Below are 19,467 nucleotides of genomic sequence, written 5' to 3' on the forward strand. Positions count from 1 at the left end.
TGGTCCCTAGTTGGTAGGGAGCCTTAGAAGCAGAGGGAGACTGCTCACTTATAATTTTTGTCAGCTGTATCCATGGTAGCTGTTGTCTGCATGCTAATATTTTATTCAAGTTTTTATTCACTTAGCTGTCTTCTCTGCATGGTTATCGGTGTGAGATGCTCACTAAACTCTTTTTTTTTTTTTGACATTTATGGCCTTCAGGCAGGAGATCTGAATTCTTGGGTGCTCAGGAGTGACTTGGATGTAAAATACTAGATTCCTGGAGGCAGTGACTGTGTGGCTGTGGATCTCTCAGTGGTTTTCTCTTCGCAGTCAGGGCTCCCAGCAAGGGGACTGAAAGCTGGGCCTTGGGATGATGCTGAGCAATCATTTCAGAGCCTTCCACTTCTGTAGGGTTCCTCACTGTGCCAAGCCCCACCACGGCATGGTTACCTCTTGATAGTGACCTTGAGGTATGACTAGAATGTAGACTGTTTCTGTCTCAGAGCACCGTGGACTCTCGTGACCACAACTAGCGCATGAACAGCAGCTTAGGATGTGCTTTCCGTCCCTCACCTTTGCTTGACATCGCACTAGATGTCCTGTGTCTCATTTATTCCGGAGGACTGAGGGCCTCTTCTGGGTCGGTTGCTGTTCTAGACTCCAGAGATACAGGAGTGCGGCAAAGCCCTGCCCTCACAAGCTTATATTTTGGTGGCAGAGATAGACGGTAAGAGCAGAAGTTCACAGTGTCTGGGATGGTGACAGATGCCATGGAGCAAGGTAACATGGGAAAGAGGAGTGAGGATGGGTGTGCACAGAGTGCAGAGACCTCCTTCAAAAGGGGCCATTAAAGGAGAGACGGAAGAAAAGAATTTGAACCCCGTGGATAAAGGGGGAGAGGGATAACCTTAGGGCAGAGGGGGCCAGTAGGTATAAAGGCCCTGAGGTGCCAGCCCTTGTACTGTTAACGGTCATCAGGCTGGGATCATAGGACCGTGACCGCTATTCTAAAAGCTATAGTTGTTTGAGACAGGGTCTCACTTAGTAGCACTGGCTAGCTCTCTGCTGCCTTTGTCTCCTGGAGTGCTGGGATTAAAGGCGTATACCACCACACCCATCCAGAAGGCTGTAGCTTTTATGGTGGGAGAAGGGAGCCACTGGGGGAATCTGGACCCAGGAGTGACAGCTGCCTTGAGTTTGTGGCTGTGGTGCATTAGGGACTGACTGTTCTTTCTCAGGCTCTTAGAGCGCCGGCCCTCCTATTCTCGCCACTTGCTCTCCATTTTTTGCCAAGGAGGAGGCTGAGGTGGCTAAGGACCCAAAGGTGCAGGTCAGTCTCAGCGTGTGCTCTAGACAGAGGGAGCCCTTGTTGGGGACCACAGGTCAGACTGACTCTGTGCCTGCCCTGGGCTACTCTAGCTACCCTGAGGGCCAGGGCAGCCCCTCCCCTCACTGTCCTTTGGTGGAAGGAAAGGCAGATGGGTTCCAGATGGGGGAGGCTGCTTGGGAAGGGGAACTTGTGCCCGCCTGCAGACAGGCCCCCCCCCCCGCCCCCCAAGTCTTTGTGTTTGACTCTACAGACCCGCCCTGCTGTTTAGAGACCTGGGCTTTCTGCTACCGACTTGGGCTGGCCTTGAGCTCCCGCCCCAGGCAGGGGAGTGGAGATCATGGCCTTTCCCTCCCCAGGGAAGGGACCTCCCTCTGTTCCAAGTGAAGTTGGCCCCTAAACACCCCACAGTTTACCGTCCTTTGGTTTTTGAGGCCTTCAGATCACAGACTGCCTCTGTAATCCTTGACTTTATCACCCCCTGAGAAAGCAAGGAGAGGTGTGTTCCCCCCCCCTCTTGTTTTAAAGAAAGTGATCCAGTGTGGAAAAATGGAGGTCAGAGAGTGAGGTTGAGGGAGGAGCCAGAGAGGGAGCTTAGCCTAGTGCTGGGGAGCTGTTTCTGAGTGGGGCACTGGGGGGGGGGAGCTGGGGTAGATGGGGTGGGATTAGCTCTCTGGATATGGGGATGGGGTGGGTTTATTGCTCTTACATTGACCAAACACATTGGTGTGTGAATCAGCTGTCTTAAGGAGGGGGATTGGACCCGATTTGTGTCTTACACGTGTATGCTGGTTTGCACAGGCACTCACACATGCCCTCACTAGCTTCTATCTTGACTCCATAGACACACTCATCCATGGCACACCATTCACTTTTACAGTGTGTGTGTGTGTGTGTCTCACCTGTGTACACACCATCCCAGGCCCAAAGAGAGGTGTTTGGATGCACATTTCCAGTTGGCAGTAGTGGCTTCCCATTGGCTGTTTAGGCGTGAGAGTTTCTGACAGTGGTAGGGGCTCCACTATCCTGGACTTCACCTTGTGACTCGGTTTACCCATTTTTGTGTACAAAGAAGAGAGAACCTGGAGAGATGGAGTACACAGTAGTCTCTGCAGTGCACTGCTTAGGCTGTAGGAGTCGAATGCCGTTTATGTTCTTATCAGGAGAACATCCCGCTGTGGCCCCTGCCACACAAGGCCCGGCCCGGCTTCTGCAGCTGGAGCTGGGGTGGCCCAGGTGTTGCTTTGCAAGGTGGAAGTGACAGTTACCACTGAGGGAGAGACTGTTCTTGGCTGCCCAGATCCCTCGGACTCCCAGTCACAGAGAGAGGTGACCGTGACTTTGACTTTGCTTCTCATTCAGAAACCCACCTGACAAGATGCCACTGCAGCTTAAGAGCCGTGAAGCTTCTAGAACCAAGTTCAGTCCCTGGAACCCAAATGATGGAAGGAAGGAACCAACTCCCACAAACGTTGTTGTCTGCTGTTCACGCAAATCCACACACAGACTAAAGTGTGAAAACAAAAATCCCAACAACCTCGCTGGCACCACTGCCAACAGTTTCAGAGAATCTTCACAGTCATCACGCAGCTGCCAATGTCCAATTAGACTTGTAACTGCGCCGTGGCTGTGGGGGAGGGGAGGCAGGTGCTGTCTACCAAGCTGCCTCCATAAATTTGGAGAGTGATGCAGGGCCGGGCTGTTACTCATCCTTCACTGTGTCTCCTGATTGAGAAATCCAGCAAGCGAAATCCAAGGGTAGCCAGACAGGGCTGCAAGGGGTAGGGATGGCCTGACCCGCTCGTCACCAGACAGGGCTGCAAGGGGTAGGGGTGGCCTGACACGCTTGTCATAGCTCGGCCTATATTTGTCATCCTTCTCCGTTTCTGCCCTGGCACCCTTCCAAGTCTTAAAGCTCTAGCGTTCTCGTGGGTGGGAGAGAGGGACCAAGTACAGGACCTTCTGCCCCAGCCCATTCCAGGTGCCTTTTCCCCCCAGGCCTCTGTCTCCTGTGAGGTCTGGCTCACCCTTTCTGTAGGGCAGTGGCTTCATGGTGGCCTATGTCCCGTGGTGCTGCTGGGCTGCTCCAGGAATTTTTCCATCACACTCAGAGCTGGTCTTTTGCCTCAGTGCCCCCATATATCCTACTTAGAGGCGGCATCTTCTTTGCATGTTTTTTGTTCTTTGAGACAGGGTCTCACACTGTAGCCCAGACGGGCTTTCAGGTAGTCCTCCTGCCTCAGCTTCCCAAGTGCTGAGATGGCAGGTGTGAGTCACCATGCTTAGCCTGGCTGTATTTCCTTTATGGCATTATTCCAGAAAAGATAACTGAAGTGACTCCAAGTAGGGAGGCAGGGAGACGGCTCAGGTGCTTGAGTGTCTGTCCTGTAAATTAGAAGATCTGGGTTTGATCCCTAGCACCCAGGTAAAATCCAGTTGTGGCAGCGCACGTCTGTAAGCCCGTTGCTGAGGAGGTAAAGACTGTCAGGTTGGCAAGCTTCTGGTTCAGAGAGAGACCCTGCCTCAAAATAAATAAAAGGAGGAAAGTGATTGAGGAAGACACCCCATGGTGATCCCTGGCTTACACACAGACACACAGACACACAGACACACACACACACACACACACAGTGACTCCCCCCCCTCTCCCAGCATAGTGGGGTAATAGTACTGCTTGAACTTGGCTTTATTCATTCCTGCCTTGGTCTCGGGTGTCAACCAGAGCTCTTGTCTGTGGTGAGCAGACTGATGGATGGTCCTGAGACCCTGAGCCTCAGCACCCGTTCCTGCTGCCCAGGGCACCACCCTGTGTCTCCCTTACTCATCCTCGAGGACTCAGTTCAGATGTTTTTTTTCTGTTAACTGAAAACCCCTGAATCCTCCTTTCCCGGGTAGCTCTGAGTTCCTGTGCCCACTAACTTCTGCATTATGGGCTGGGACAGGGAGGAGTATAAGACGCTGTCTCTGCTGTGGAGTTTGCTGAGCAGAGAGTAAGTGATCTGCCATTTCTATCAGTAGGGACAGACGTGCTCAGGATGATGTAATATGTCGTGACGCAGGTGCTCTGTTAATGGTGTGGGATGTGTAGATCTGAACTAGCTAGTCATTCTGCATGTATAACATAGCTTAGTGTATGCTGGGAGCTGGTGTGTATATGTGTGCATGTGTGCATATGCAAAGCATTGCCTAATTTTCCTTTAAATCCCAGGGATTCTGTCAGAAAGTTTAGTACCGTTGTGCTTTTCATCCTTTGTAGGTGGCATGGCTTTTCTCTCTGGAGTCTGATGCTTTGTGACGTACACCACGGCATGCCTTATGTGGGTCAACTCTCACCCAGTGTGCTAGGCATTCTAGATTCTTTTAGTTGTGAAACCTACATTATTCAGTTCAGCGACATTTTCTTGCATTACTTCATTAACGGTTTCTCTCTCTCTCTCCCTCTCTCTCTCCCTCTCTCTCTCTCTCTCTCTCTCTTAATTTGGACAGTAAATCTCCTAGATTGTTCAATTAAAAAATCGTTTCTAGTCCCCCCCCTTTTGTGTGTGTGTGTGTGTGTGTGAGAGAGAGAGAGAGAGAGAGAGAGAGAGAGAGAGAGGAGAGAAACAGAGAGAGACAGAGAGATCAGGAGCCTGTGAGTGCCGTGCATAAGCTGTGTGTGCAGAGTCCAGTCCTCTTCTGCTACCTTGTGTGACACAGGCTTTCCTGTTTGCTGGAGTTGGCGCCAGGTCGGCGTCACACGTTTGGTGGTGTTTTGATCTCTACCTCTCGTCTGGCTGTAGAAGTGCTGCTACAAGCCTGTGTTGTGTGCCAATTTATGTGGGTTTTGGGGATGAACTCAGTTCTTTACACACTGGGCCAGCTCCTCTGGCTTCATGGAAATCTGTTTTTTTTGCTTTACCTTTCTGCTGTTTTGGGGAAGGGCTGCTTGGTATTTAACCCAGGACCTTCGTGAGGAAGGCGAGTACCCTGTTGCTGTGCCACGCTCCAGCTGCTGCTCTCTCATGTTAATTAGGTTTTGTTGCTGTTGCTTTTAGAGACAGGGTTTCTCTGTGCAGCGTTGGCTGTGTGGAGCTTGATTTGTAGACCAGGCTGGCCTCGAACTCACAGAGGTCCGTTTGCCTCTGCTTCCTAAGGTTAAAGGCTTGCATCACTACTGCCTGGCTTTTAATTAGCATATGTATTTATATGTATATGTATATATGTTTTTCAAGACAGGGTTTCTCTGTAGCTTTGGAGCCTGTCCTAGAACTAGCTCTTGTAGATCAGGCCTCGAACTCACAGAGAACCACCTGCCTCTGCCTCCCGAGTGCTGGGATTGAAGGCATGCACAACTGCTGTTTGGCTTAATTAGCATATTTTTAAGTTCCAAGATGTTTTCTGTCTCTTAGAGTTCTTTTTTAATAGCACCCTGGGGTCATGGATGCATTATTGCTTCTTCTCTGAGGAATTAGTGATAGTTTAACTTTTGGGAGCAATTATTTATTTTTTTCTCTTTCCTGTGACACAAGTGTATGCATGCGTGCGTGGGTGCATGCGTATTTTCTGTCTTTCCTCTTTTCAGAGGCCTAGTGCTCCTTGAGGCGTGCTGGCGTTTGAGTGAAGCATTAGCAAGACCACTGGATTCTCAGTCCTTCCCCGCCCCCAACCACGGAGTGTGCTTCTGTTAGAGTGAGGACCTAGCTGGGTGGAGGAAGTGGGGCGGGCACCGAGCAGGAAGTGGCGTGGTGGTAGGGAGCATGTAGTAGGAGAGATGGAAATCTCAGGGAAGGAGGAAGCAGGCCGTGGCTACCTTGCTTTTGTCAGCTTTGCTCACTTGGGAGGACACCTGAGGTGAGCACTTATGCTGATGAGGGAATGCTTTTCTGTGGCTTGTGATCAGCCAGCTCCATTTCTTTTGGGGCTCTGACAAGATAGCATGTCATGGCAGGGAGCATGTGACAGAAGAAAGCTGTCCCTCCTCTCACGAGGGCTGGAAAGCAGAAAGAAGGCAGGTTGCCCTAGAATATGTCATGTAAACCCACTTCACACACTCCCCTCCCCCCATGGCCTGCTGCCTTCCTCCAGGTCACCCCTGGTACAGCTTGTTTGCCTCTACTAGAGCATGGTCTGGGATCCAAGCCTCCCCTGACACGTGGGCCTTTGCCAGAGCAGTGCAGAGGCACTGGGCAGGCCTTTGTTGCAGGGGAAGATCCTGCTTTCTGGGGATCATGAGGCACTGTGAGCATTTGAGCTTCACCTTTCCAGTGTGCGTTTCTCCTTGAAGACAAAAGAGCACCATTTTCTCCTGTGTCTTGCATGATAGCAGAAGGCAAGCCAGCCACACTTGGTTGGGTGATGGATACATAGTGTTGGGTGATGGATACATAGTGTCTGTAGCTCCAGTCTCCCATGTTTCTGACTGGTCACTGGTGCAAGGGTCCCCAGCCACCAACTCTCAGACCACATACCCCAGGGAGTTGGAATGGCAGGGCAGGAATGCAAGCTGCCACACAAGCCCTGCCCCCGCCCTGTACTCAAACCCTTCAAGAGCCAGAGCTCTTTCTCCTTCAAACCTCTGCACATGTGACTCCTTCCGGCTCCCCCATATTCACAGTCAAGCCCTTCTGTGGAGGAAGTCTTCCTTGAGCCTGGTGCACGGTGGGTCCCTGTGCTCTGTGCACTCACGGGCAGCATGGGTCTCCACTGGTGGTTTTATCACTGTGGTCCTCAGAGTCCTACAGTCTTCATTGCACCTTGGAGACCTGGCCTGTCCTTTCACCCCTCCCCCACCCCTCCTGTCTGGCACAGGGGTGGGCAGCTTTGCCTGGACGGGCCAGCTTATAAATATCTTAGGCTTTGCAAACCATATGGTCCCTGTTGCAATTCAACTCTGCCCTTGTCACACAGAAGTGTCCACAGACGATACACCAGTGAACGAACATGGCTGCCTTCCCATTATATTTATTTATGGATACTGAAATGTAAATTTCATATAATTTCCACATGTCATGAAATACTATTCTGCTTTTGATTTTTTTCAATCTTATAAAATATAAAAACCATTCCCAGCCTGCAGACTGTACAAAAATTGGCAGTGAGTTAGACTGGGCCCACAGACGGCTGACCCCCAAGGTAGGGCAATGCAATGGCTTATGTTTTCAATACGTATTTGTTGAATGAGTGACTGACATCTTGGACTCTGGCAAGAGTTGTTGCCTTCCCTTAATGAACTCCATAATCTCTGTCCTTTATCACATTCCCCATAAAGGATTGAAATTAAGAGAGAGAGCCAGCTGGTTCGCTTTATTCGTATGTAATTCTCGTCCATAAAAACTTACCCATCTTAAGTATATAATTCAGTGTTTTTTAGCATATTCTGTTTTGTGACCATCATGACTCTAACTTTTAGGACATTTTCATTGCCTAGAAAGAAATCCCATTAGCAGGCTCTCCCATCCTTTCTCGGCTTGTTTCCCAGTCCCGGCCCGAGGCAGCACCAGTACACCTTCTGTCTCTCCACACATGCCTGCTCCGGGTATTTCTTCTAGATGGAGTCATACAGTGTGTGATAGTTTGCGACTGGCTTCTTTAACTTTGTGTCTTGTTTTCAAGTCCTAGCATTGTCAGAATTTTATTTTCTTTTTGTGATACTGGGGATACCGTACCTCAACCCCAACAGGCTGAAGAAAATTCCAGCAGTGGAAAGAGCATGTTCTTTGTCTGTTGTCTGATCATCAGTGGACAGGCAGGGCTGAGCTGTCTTTTCCCTCCTAGATTATGCTTTCAAGAACACGTAAGGGCAGGACATGGTTTGGTTGCTGTTTTGAGGCAGGGTCTTGCACTGTTACCCAGGCTTAAGCAGTCCTCCTGTCTCAACTTCCTGAGTAGCTACAATTACAAGTAGCATGCTACCACTTCATGTTAGCTTATTTTTCCAGACAGTCTTACATAATCCTGGCTGGCCTTAGATTTCTTTTGAACTAAAAAAAAAACCAAACCAAACCAAACCAAACAAAATGTTAGATTTGTTTTTATTTTATGTACATTTTTTCCTACCTGCCTGTATGTATGTGCACTGCATGCATACTTGGTGCCCTCATAATTCAGATTCAGAAGAGGGCCTTGGATCCCCTGAAACTGGAGTTACAAGTGGTTGAGGTGCCATGTGGATACCAGGAACAGAATCCTCTCTTCTGGAAGAGGAATTAGTATAAGTGTCCTTAACTCCTGAGTCATCTCTCTATCCCACCTTGAACTTCTTTTTAAGAATTTTTTTTTTGTATTTGTGAATATGAGTGTGTGTGTGTGTGTCTGTGTGTGTGTTATATGCATGTGTATGTAGAGGGCAGAGGAAGACATTGAGTGTTTAAGAAAATCCAAGTGACTTTTTTCTAGCTCATCTTGTCTGTGTCCTCTACACTGGAGTCCAATTTGGTTTGGCATTTCCATAGCTGGGGACTCCTTTTAGCTGCTGGGCAGCTCTGGAGTTCAGCTTCTCCTTTTGGAACACTCTTCCTCTGGCCTTGCTCTGCTGCCAGGACCTGGGAGAGCAAGCTGGCCCTGTGGTCCATGAGACGGCTCTGGGAATATTTGACAACCACTCCCCTGGTCTGCTGGCCAGTGCCTTCAGCTGCCTCTTGGCTAACTTCATCCCTTGTGCCTGTTCCCTTTGGACACACTCCAGTGTGTAATGGGTTTGTAGCCTTCTGGCCTCCAGCTCGAGGCTGTTTGCACACCAGAATGAATTGTAAACTTTTGGGATAAGGGATCTTCGCCTTTACAGGAGGATGGTTTTATGGAAGACAGCGTTCAAAAGGTGAAGATAACTTCACTTTAAATGATGGTAAGACTGCCTGCCAGAGCCCCTCTGTCTACCAGCTCAGGCCAGGAGCCGCAGGCCTCCTGATGGCTGTCACTTGGGCAGTGTGCCCTCCTGGGAGGGTTGTGATGCTTCCTCATGGCCACCCAATTCTGATAAGACCGAGCCTTTGAGCTGGTAGAGGGAAGTTGTGACAGGCAGCCTATTAATAAAAGCACCTCAGGAAAAATGACAAGAGGAGTTTAAAATAAATAAACTGAGAATTAAATATTAAGTATTAAAAATAAATAAATTGATCATTTATGTATCTGTATGGCTTTCACCTCCCAAAGTGTCGCCCCACATTCAGTGGCTTCAGTCGTGGGGATCCGGCAGTCTCTCACTTGCTGTCCACGGAGGAAAAATCTTATAGGTTAGGGTCTGGGAGATAGCTAAGAGATTAAGGACTTAGGATGCTCTTGTGAGGACCAGGTTAAGTTTCCAGTACTCATATGATCGCTCACAATTCTCTGTAAACTCCTCAGTCTCAGGATCCAACACCCTTTCTGGCCTATGTGGGCACTAAGTCAAGGAGGTGTTACAAAGGCACGGATGTAGGTAAGACACTTCATACACATGAAGTACATCTTTGAAAAACAAAATAAAAGCCCTGTAGTTCTGTAACCAGGAGGACCTGAGAGCCCATACCAGGCCACGCTGCCTGATGTTCTCCATCGGAAGAAGCTGGGTTTGGAGCATTTCCCTCTCCCTCGGGCTGTTTTCTGTGTTCCAGGCTGGTTTCCGTCCAGTTAGCCTTCTGTGGTTGATTAGTCATTCAGAGATCTCCTGTCTGTCTGTTCTGGGACTCCATGGCGGTGGGGACAGAACATCAGGGTTTGGTCCTCTCCGTCTCCCTTTTGTCTTATCCCTGCCTGGAGGCTGAAGGCAGATGTCAAGTAGGCCTCCTCCAGCAGATCTGAGCTGTGTTGTTAGACACCGCGGGCTCAAAGATTGCCTAGGGTCCTGTGGCTTGGTAGATCAGGGTGGACTGGAGCAGCGGCCAAATGGACCACTGCAGAGCTAAGCACATTCTCAGGGGTGACAAGGACCAAAGGGATCTTTGTGCTGCCCTAGGTCTGAGGCACTCTTCCTACCCTTTGTCCATTCTCCAGAACAGTGGTTCTACCTGTGGGTCATGACCCACTGGGGGGCTGACCAACCCTTTTAGATATCCTGTGTAATGATATTTACATTGCAATTCATAACAGTAGCAAAGTTACAGTTATGAAGTAGCAAGGAAATAATTTTATGGTTGGGGGCCCCCATAACATGAGGAACTGTATTGAAGGGTCACAGCATTGGGGAGATTGAGAACCGCTGCCCTAGAACAAGCTGCTTTTCCTAGAGGGCTTTGTGCTGGTTGAGGTGAATGACAGACCCGGCTGAACTGGCTGTTACAGAAGCGGGACGGGTGCTGGTGTGTAGAGCCTCCCATAGACAGTAGTCCTGTAAGGTTTAGGTGGGGCTTCTAGAGCCAGGGTTAGATAGTTATCTGTTAGTGACTCGGGCAATTCAGGATGTCACATGTCCACCTAGGGCCCGTGATCTGACTTACATCCTATTCCTTTGACCGGTAATAAACAGAAAACCCCAAATCCTGCAGTTCCTGATTGATTGTGATAGAGGGGTCCAGTCCTAGTGTCCTTTAAGGCTGCTAAGGTCGAATTAGCTACCTCATGGCATTGCAGGCCTGTTCGTATCCTAGCCCTGTCAGTCCTGGGACCTGGGCAAGTTAGATGAGGCCTTTTCCTGATGCATAAAGTGGGAACACTAAAGGACCTGGTTCATCCAGCCTTCAGATGCTGCGTTATAGGCACAGCCTCTGGAGCCCTGTCTGGGATGTGGGAAGCAGTGTGCAGGTGTCGGTAGCAATGAGGGAGCTCGGAAGGGGAGAAGGAGGAGGATATGACTCTTACATTGCTTGGTTCCCCGCCCCCCCTAAAAGAATCTGGAATACCTATTCTATATTTAGTGTCCATATGGGACACTGCACTCCAGGCTCTACCCCTCTGCCTTGGCAGCCTCCTTAGCATGCCCTCTCATTCACTCTGCTCAGCAAACCGCCATTCAGACACTGTGAGAACCAGGCCCAGTCAACCAGACAGTTTCATCCGTGACTCACGGAAAACATCCCCTCCTTTCTGGCCTTTCTGGAGGCCAGGTGACATCAACGGGGCTTGCAGGTAGGCTGTGGAGCCAAGTAGAACACTGATGAGGAGCAGAGGAAAGCTGGGGGTGAAGGGTCTGGCAGCCTAGAGCCCACAGATTTCAGAGTGGCACAGACACAGGGTTTAGCTAGATCTTGGGGTACTGTAGGCAGACACAGTCTGCTGGGTTAGCCCACTCACAACCCAGGGGGACATGTTCATAAAGTCTCACAAATGAAATTCCCGAGAGCATTCTCTGACCGGATGGTGGGTGAGCTGCTATGTCCTTTGCCCTCAGGGTGTTTAGAAAGTGACTTGGTGCGAGTTAACTATCAGGACAGACTCAGTGACATCTCTGTTGTCCCTGTGTGTACCAGAGAGGTACCTGGCATCTGCTTTAGAGGGGCAGCCTAAGGCTCAAAGGGTCTTATTAGCTCCCCTGAGGCTACACCGTCAGGGAAGTAAACTCAGGCCTGGGGGATTCCCAACTCTCTACTTTCCAAGTAAGGTCCTGGCTCTAAGCCCAAGGAGGCCTTTGCTTTTTAGAGGTTCGGTAATCACATGATGTGGGGGGACCTGTAGCAGTCTAGTTCCCACACCACCTTCCTACCCACCCTACCTCTGCCTGGAGGGCGGGGCTGTTTTTGTACCTAGTGGTCCTCCTTGTGGAGCAGGTGCTGCATCTTCCTCACTGCTGGAGCTCCCATTCTCCTCTCTCCTGCCTTCTCACCTACCTCCTCTTACAGCTATTAGGTTAGAACGAAACCTGGGTCAAAAGTGTGGGTGACCTTGGGCTTTTGTTCAAAGTACTGATTTTCTGAAAGCCCCCTGAAGAGAGGCGCTGTGTGAGACAGTGTTCTGTGTGCTCTGGTGAAGAGAACCAGGCTGAAGTGCCTTGGGCAGAGAAGGCACAGGCCAGGTGGGCACAGGTTCCGTTTTGGTGCCAGCCTACTTTGACTGACTGTGTGACTTCAGGCCCATCACGCCTCTGTCAGGGTCTGGGCCTTACTGTAACCCCAGGGCATTGTTTTTGTATCAGGTCCTTTCCGCCTTAAAGTTCTTCCACTGAATTGCCTGCCTTAGGAGAGGCGTGCCCCAGCCCAGTGCTATCTCCAGCAGAGGTCTGCCTTTCAGCCAGCGTGAACTGGAAAGCTTAAGTATGTTTTAGAGAGCAGGAAGAATTCCAAATTCCTAGAGCCCTCAAGGGTGGCAAGTTTTTGAGAAGGAACAAGTTCCAACAGGGTCCTGGGGTGGGGCTGGGACACAACCTCGACTTCTCATTTGCTCAGAAGCCTAGCTCAGAGCTTTGGAACCCAGCTGGTTAAACCTGCAGGACCTGCCCCTTGCTAGCTGAACGGAACCACGTGTGGCAGGAACCAGCAGGTCAGTAGTTGGGGTCACTGGGCCTGCTCCCACCCCATCTTTCCTCCTGAGCCCACCTGCCCAGCTCCTGTGGCCTCCAGCCACCTACAGCTGTCTAGCCTGAACAGTGTCCGCGTGTGTGTCCCACATGCGTTGGGCCCACTTTTCCTAACTCCGTCCTTTCTTGTTCTTTCTCTGTCCTTACTGCTGCCACCGTATTTTCTTGTGCCCGGCTTTTTCTTCCCATCCAGTACAGGCTGGGATAGAGACTGAACTGGGCATAGGGTACAGACCATCAGTCTTACTCAATGTAAACTACAAGGTGGGAGCAGAGAAAGTAGCCATGGATCAGTGGGGCAGAAAACTCTAATTCATCACCTGCCTGGTGTGGGACCATGTGTGGGATAAAGGTGTGCACACACTTCCTGTGGAAGGGCCATCATGACAGTTTGGAGACCAGTGCTCATGTGGTACATGGTACAGCTGCCCAGCATCAGGTGGTAATACAAGTCCATGCCCAAGAGAGATGAGTTGGATTCAGGGAACTAGGTGGGGTTGCCGAGCTGGGACCAGGTCAGTGCTTGTTCCTGGTTTCTTTCTAGGTTGTGGCTCAGTCCCAGGTCTTTGTTAAGTGAGATTTCCCCTAGGGAGGATGGAGGATTGGGGTGAGCCTTCCTAAAGTACCTTTCTGTTTTGCTGAGTTAATTGTTGTCAATTACCAAGCACCTTCTTGGAGAGGCCCTTGTGAAACTCTGAACGGCCTTGGATCCCATCACTTCCTCCCAACGCTGGGCTGTTTTTACCCTAATCCTCAGCAGAGGAACCTGAGATTTTGTTTTGTTTCGAGAGTGAGTCTCCTGAAAACCAGGTTGGCTTTGAATTTCACTGTGTCGTCAAAGATGACCTTGAACTCCCGATCTTCTTGCTTTCTGTCTCCTAAGGGCTGAGTTTCAGGTATGTATCCTGTGCCCAGCCCTGCAGGCTAAGGTTTACAATTGGATGGGTTCCATATAACTGTGGATCTATTCAGGGCCCAATGGAACTGTTCAGTATCAGAGCTCAGACCTCAATACAGGAGACAGCTGTACATACAAGGATTGAGGCTGGATAAGTTGGAAGTTGTGGTCACCCTGAGCTTGCTTGCTTGGGTTAGGGGTGGGGAGCAACTGGCCAGACTTGAACCCCAACCCCCCTACTGATACTTGGCCCTGGCTTTCCTGACCACTCTATCTATCTATCTATCTATCTATCTATCTATCTATCTATCTATCTATCTATCTATCTATCTATCTAATCTATCTAATCTATCTAATCTATCTAATCTATCTATCTATCTATCTATCTATCTATCTATCTATCTATCTATCTATCTATCTATCTATCATTTGTTAGTTTTGGAAACAAGACCTCATTATATAACCCTCTCTGGCCTGGAACTTACTAGGCTGTTCTTGAACTTACAGTTTCACCTACCTCTGTCCCTGGAGCACTGGACCATTTAGTCTTTACAGAGTAGGGTTGTGCCTACATGGGCCTCACTAGTTTACATTACCCACCTGCCTCCCATAGACGCTGGTTCCAGGCCTTCTTCTGGAACCACAGCTAGGAAGCTAGAAGAGGTGGAGATAGGACACCGGTGGGCGTGGTCTGACTGGAGGCCACACCCCACCTCCTGTTTTTTGAGCTGATTCTGAATCCTGAGGGGGTGGGACCTTTACCTGCAGCAGCCTGTTAGTCTGGAGATAAGGAATTTGGGGAGAAGCCTCCTTCCCAGAGGCAGCCCGTGGCCTTGGAGTGGTGCCCTCCTGCTCAGGCCTTAGTCTTGGAAAAAACTACCCTTTTGCCACGTAGGTTGTCTTTTCTGAATTAACACAATCTCATTGTTCTGTCTACTGGCTATTTTCATCTTCCTTTGTTCTTTTTACCAGATGGCGACATTCAGGAGAGATCTTTGCTGTTAGGAGAGTCTCTAAAATGCCGACTGTGTTTTGCCTCAGAAACATGGAGGCAGGAAATGGGGTTGTCTGTTCAGGATGGATGCCTGGGGCTGGTCAGAAGTCTCTAGGGGACAACCAGGCAGGATGCTGGGTGTCTAAACAGGGAGGGGCCCCGGGAAGGCTGAGGTTTCCTGCATTTGGTGTGTTGGTCAGTCCAGCTGTTTCCTGCCGATAGAGTGGGTGGACAATGCCACAGTGACTCACCTCTGGTGTCCCTGTGAACAATGGCAGCTCTGCCCAGGGTCAGTAGGAGAGTATTGTCATTCTGGTCACTTGCTTGTTCCTTCTGGGAAGAGCCAGCAGCACCTTGAACTATTCTCCTGCTGGCTCATGGTGCTCCAGAGCCTGGCCTGGCTGGCGGCTTCTTTCTGGTTTGCTGTGGCCTGTCCTCACCCTTGAGTGCACAGCTCACTTGGAGCTTCTGGACTCCACGCTGAGTAGCTGCCTGCCAGCCAGATTGGCCCTGCTTACTGTCCTCCCTTGCCCTGGGGCTGAAGTGCAGGGTTTGGCACAAACTCTGTGGTTTGAGTCCCTGCAGGCATCTGGGGCTGGGTAAGTGTCAGATGAGAGAGACAGCTGTGTGACTCTTTAATCTCCTCCAGTGGCAGAGGATTAGACAATTTTTTGGTGGTTTTGTTACGTATTACATTTTTTTTTTTGGAAACAACTATCATTTATTTTGCGTCTTCTAGGTTCTTATCACAGTAGCCAAGTCCTTGCCTGTACTAGCTCACTAATCTTTCCAGCTGCTCCAGAGGGAGGTGTCATAACCGGTCACTTTACAGACCAGGACTCTAAAGTACGAGAGGGTATGGAATGGTCCCAAGGTCCCAGATCCTTCTTGCTTCAGAGTCCTGGGGCATGTGACTTTCTGGTAAAGAGGGATTTTAAGAGTTTAAAAGTGGGGGGTGGCTCATCCGCAATCTGAACTACTTGGGAGGCAGAGGCAGGTGGATCTCTGCAAGTTCGAGGCCAGTCTCGACTACAGCATGAATCCAGGACAGCTATGTAATGAAATGCTGTCTTACCCCCTCCCCGCCCCCCAAAGAGTTTAAAATCAGGTAGAGACCCTGTGTAGTCCCAGCTACTTAGGAGGCTGAGGTGGGATTGCTTGAACAGGCACTTGTGACCAAACTGGGCAGCAGAAGAACATTGTGACCCCATCTTTTAAAAAGAAAAACAAATGGGGCAGCAGAAGTGGTTCAGCAGTTAAGTGCCTTGTTGCTTTTGCACATGACCTGGGTTCAGTTCCCAGCACCCACATGATTGCTCAAAACCATCTTTAACTCCAGTTCCAGGGGATCTGATGCCCTCTTTTGACCTCTTCAGGCACCAAGATGCACGTGATACATATAACACACAATATATATGTTATATATACAAATAACACACACAGACACACGCAGACACACACACACATATATGAGAGAGAGAGACAAAATCAACCAACCCCCCCAAAAAAAAATAGTTTGGAAACTGTTGGTGGAAGAGGAAAGGTTTGGCTGAGGATACAGAAGTGAGCAGGGCTTATCTCTTCCTGCATTCCCCAAGTTTACAGCAAGGTGGACCAAGATTTAACTGTTGTAAGACGTGTTATAAGCATTAACTGTTGTAAGAAGTGGTGTGACCAGTGCTGGCATAGGACCTTCCAAAATAATTCTGACGTGCATTTTCACCTGACCAAAGTGGGAATTGCTTAGCAACTGAACTGGTTCAGATGTCAGTGTGGTGTTAGCTGGGCTCATGCAGAAAATCATGCCATGTGTGTCCAGCATTGCAAAAGTGTAGCGCTGTTTGTTATTGTTACTGCAGTTTTTGACAGCTTGTGTCGGGAGTCTTAGAAACGTCCATTCATGATTCTGTTTTTTCGAGACAGGGTTTCTCTGTAGCTTTGGAGTCTGTCCTGGAACGCACTCTGTAGACCAGGCTGGCCTCGAACTCAGAGAGATCCTTCTGCCTCTGCCTCCAAGTGCTAGGATGAAAGATGTGCGCCACCACAACCCAGCTTATCCAAAGATTTTTATATGTATTCAGTGAGACATCATTTGTAGTAGCAAAAAAGTTATAAGCATACAAAGTGTCCAACAATGGAAAAATGTATGTTTTTATACACAGAGCCATAGTAAATAGAAGTAAGGAGTTAGGTGTGAGGACACACACACACACACACACACACACACACACACACTAAGTGAACATAATAAAAGAAAAAGACATTCTGGTGAGCTGCTGCACAGCCAGGTGTCTGTGGATAATAATGTGCTATGTATCTCAAAAAGCTACAAGAAAGAATCTTGAGTGTTTTCACCATAAAGAGATGAAAAATACTTTTGAGAAGATAGAAACTTTTAGCTGGTGTGAGCATCATGCAACACACATCTGTTGACATGTCACATGGTAGTCCATCAATATCTACCAGCTTTGTTTTTAATCTACAGTTAAGAAATACATTTATACTTGGTGTAGTGTCCCAGGCCTATAATACTCAGGAAGGAGTTGGAATTCAAGACCAACCTAGGCTACATTGTGAGTTCCAGACTAGCATAGGCTAAGCTGTATTAAAAACAAAGAGGAAATGTAAGTTAGTTTTGGGATGCCTTCATATGAGGGGCTATTGTGTAACCTTTCAAAGAAGCCATGTCTTCAAACATAACATAGATGGGTATGGTGATATTGGTCTGTAATCCCAGCACTATGAAGGCTGAGGCAGGAGTGAGCTCCAGGCTAGCTTGTGCTGTACAGTATGACCCTATTCCAAAGGAATGCCTTCATGACTCAAAAAAAAAAAAGCTTCTAAAAATCAAGTGAATACGAGAAGATATTGTAGTGGGAGGCTGCTTGTTGATTCCCTGCCACCCAGCTAGCTTAGACCCAAAATAATCACACAGAAAATATATTATTTAAATCACTGCTTGACCCATTAGCTTAACTTCTTATTGGCTAACTATTACATATTAATTTAACCCATTTCTATTAATCTGTATATCATCATGTGGTTGTGGCTTACCCGGTAAAGTTCCCAGCATCTGTCTCCAATGGCTCCATGGCTTCTCTCCAACTCTGCCTTCCTTCTCCCATGCCAAGTCAGTTTCTTTATTCATTAATCAATAAAAGTAACACATAGACAGAAGAGCCTCCCACACTGTTTTCCCTTTTCTGTTTAAACGAAAAGGAAGACTTTAACTTTAACATAGTAAAATTACATATAACAAAGCTATTATCAAGCAAGAATTATAGTTACATTTATATCTACTTTATCTTTTATCATAACTAAGGAAAACCATAACTGTAACTATCTATTCTTCAACTCCATCAAAGACTCCAGAAGGATATAATATTTCCCAAGTAAACAGGAAGTGCATTGTAAGCAACTTCCAAAACTCTAGAATTGACAGAGACATCTCACTGCCTGGACAGTCATCCAAAGTTCTTCTGTACTCTTGGGGCATCTATCTTCAGTCTACAGACCCATAGTATCCAGCAGACTTTTCCATGAAGCAGGAAATTTCAAAGACAGTTTCACCTATACTGGCAGTTTGTCCATCACAATTTTTTGTGTCCTGAAGAATGTCTAGCAGACCCTTTAATGAAGCAGGAACCCCAAAGAATCATCTCACCTTTAGACAAGTTCAGTAGTCATTTCTTTGTGGGTCCTGCATGTCCAGTTCATAAGGCAGTCCATGCAAGAGCAATTTCTTGCCCAAATGGCTAACCAATTCCATAAGGAGCCTCTTTGATGTTCATCATCCTCTTGAAGTAGATTGGTGTTGCCAGGAGCACATGTGTCTCACTGTCATGATAAGCCCTAAATTCTTAAAACATTTTAAATGCTGTAGTCTTTGAAAGGTTTGAAGAATACCTATCTAACTGAAATACATTTCTATAATCTAGAAAATCTAACTAACATGACTACAAGTTTGACTATATAGATGATTATCTATTAACTTATATTTTTTAATTATACATTACATTTTTAAATGAACTACACAATCACAATATCTTAATCAAGAGCAGAAATATACATATAACAAAATTGACCTTAAATTTATATCAGTAAACCAAGATTTATACCAATGCAAATCTATATAGCATATCCCCCTTTAAATGTAAACAAACATTTATAGACAATATTTGGGAATATGGGTGTAGTTTTATCCAAACTGCTTCCTGCTGTTTGGGGGCACATTTAATCAGGTCTTTCATTTTTGGGGGGTGTTCACAGTGACCTTTAAGGAGGTTGTGGTCTATCAAACCATATTAGCCTTGAATGAATCCATAGGTTCTCATCCTTTGTGGAAACAAAAGAAGAGCCTCTTTTCCAAAGCAACATATCCTTAGACCCAAATTCTGAAGTCAAGATACCTTTATAATATACATGCTGGTTTAGCTTAGCAGCCAATACAATGAATTGTCTTTCTGTTCTTAGCTCATTCACGGTCAGAAAATTCAAAGATAACATAATAATACACATAATCCAGATTCTCTGTGTATTGTCCATCTTTACATGGCTTATTTTTCTTTAGTCCTTTTAATCTATGACTGTCTGTACTCTGTCTCTTTAAAGACTTTTTAAAAACGGATTTACTTCTTTTCCAAGTCTCTATACTCTTTTTCTTCTCTTGCCCAAGCTTCCGTACATTTATCCACCACTGTGACCCATTTAGAGTTCTTTTATATCTGAATCTGTCCTTATTGCATTTTCTGTAATTCTTTACTGTCCAGGAGCGCTTCTTACAATGCTAAGTGCATTTTAAAAACTTTACTATGAAGGCTGAGGCAGGAGGATAGTGCTAACTTGTGCTGTACAGCAAGACC

The 19,467-nt window shown here is 47.7% G+C and overlaps 1 protein-coding gene across 5 annotated transcripts in view; it reads left to right on the top strand.

The window, feature by feature from the left end:
* Tspan9 (tetraspanin 9) overlaps window positions 1-19,467 on the top strand; it is a 187,527-nt gene that overhangs the window by 23,601 nt on the left and 144,459 nt on the right. Inside the window, exon 1 of one of the 5 annotated variants that reach the window (XM_087904175.1) lies at window positions 12,631-12,676. The exons of the other annotated variants lie outside the window; for them this stretch is intronic. The gene's annotated coding sequence lies outside the window, so the exon portion shown is untranslated. Of the gene's footprint in view, window positions 1-12,630; window positions 12,677-19,467 lie in introns of those variants that run through there. 5 annotated transcript variants of the gene reach the window in all.

This window comes from Myodes glareolus, chromosome 3, assembly GCF_982192425.1.
Source record: "Myodes glareolus chromosome 3, mMyoGla1.1, whole genome shotgun sequence".
Classification (NCBI taxonomy): domain Eukaryota; kingdom Metazoa; phylum Chordata; class Mammalia; order Rodentia; family Cricetidae; genus Myodes; species Myodes glareolus.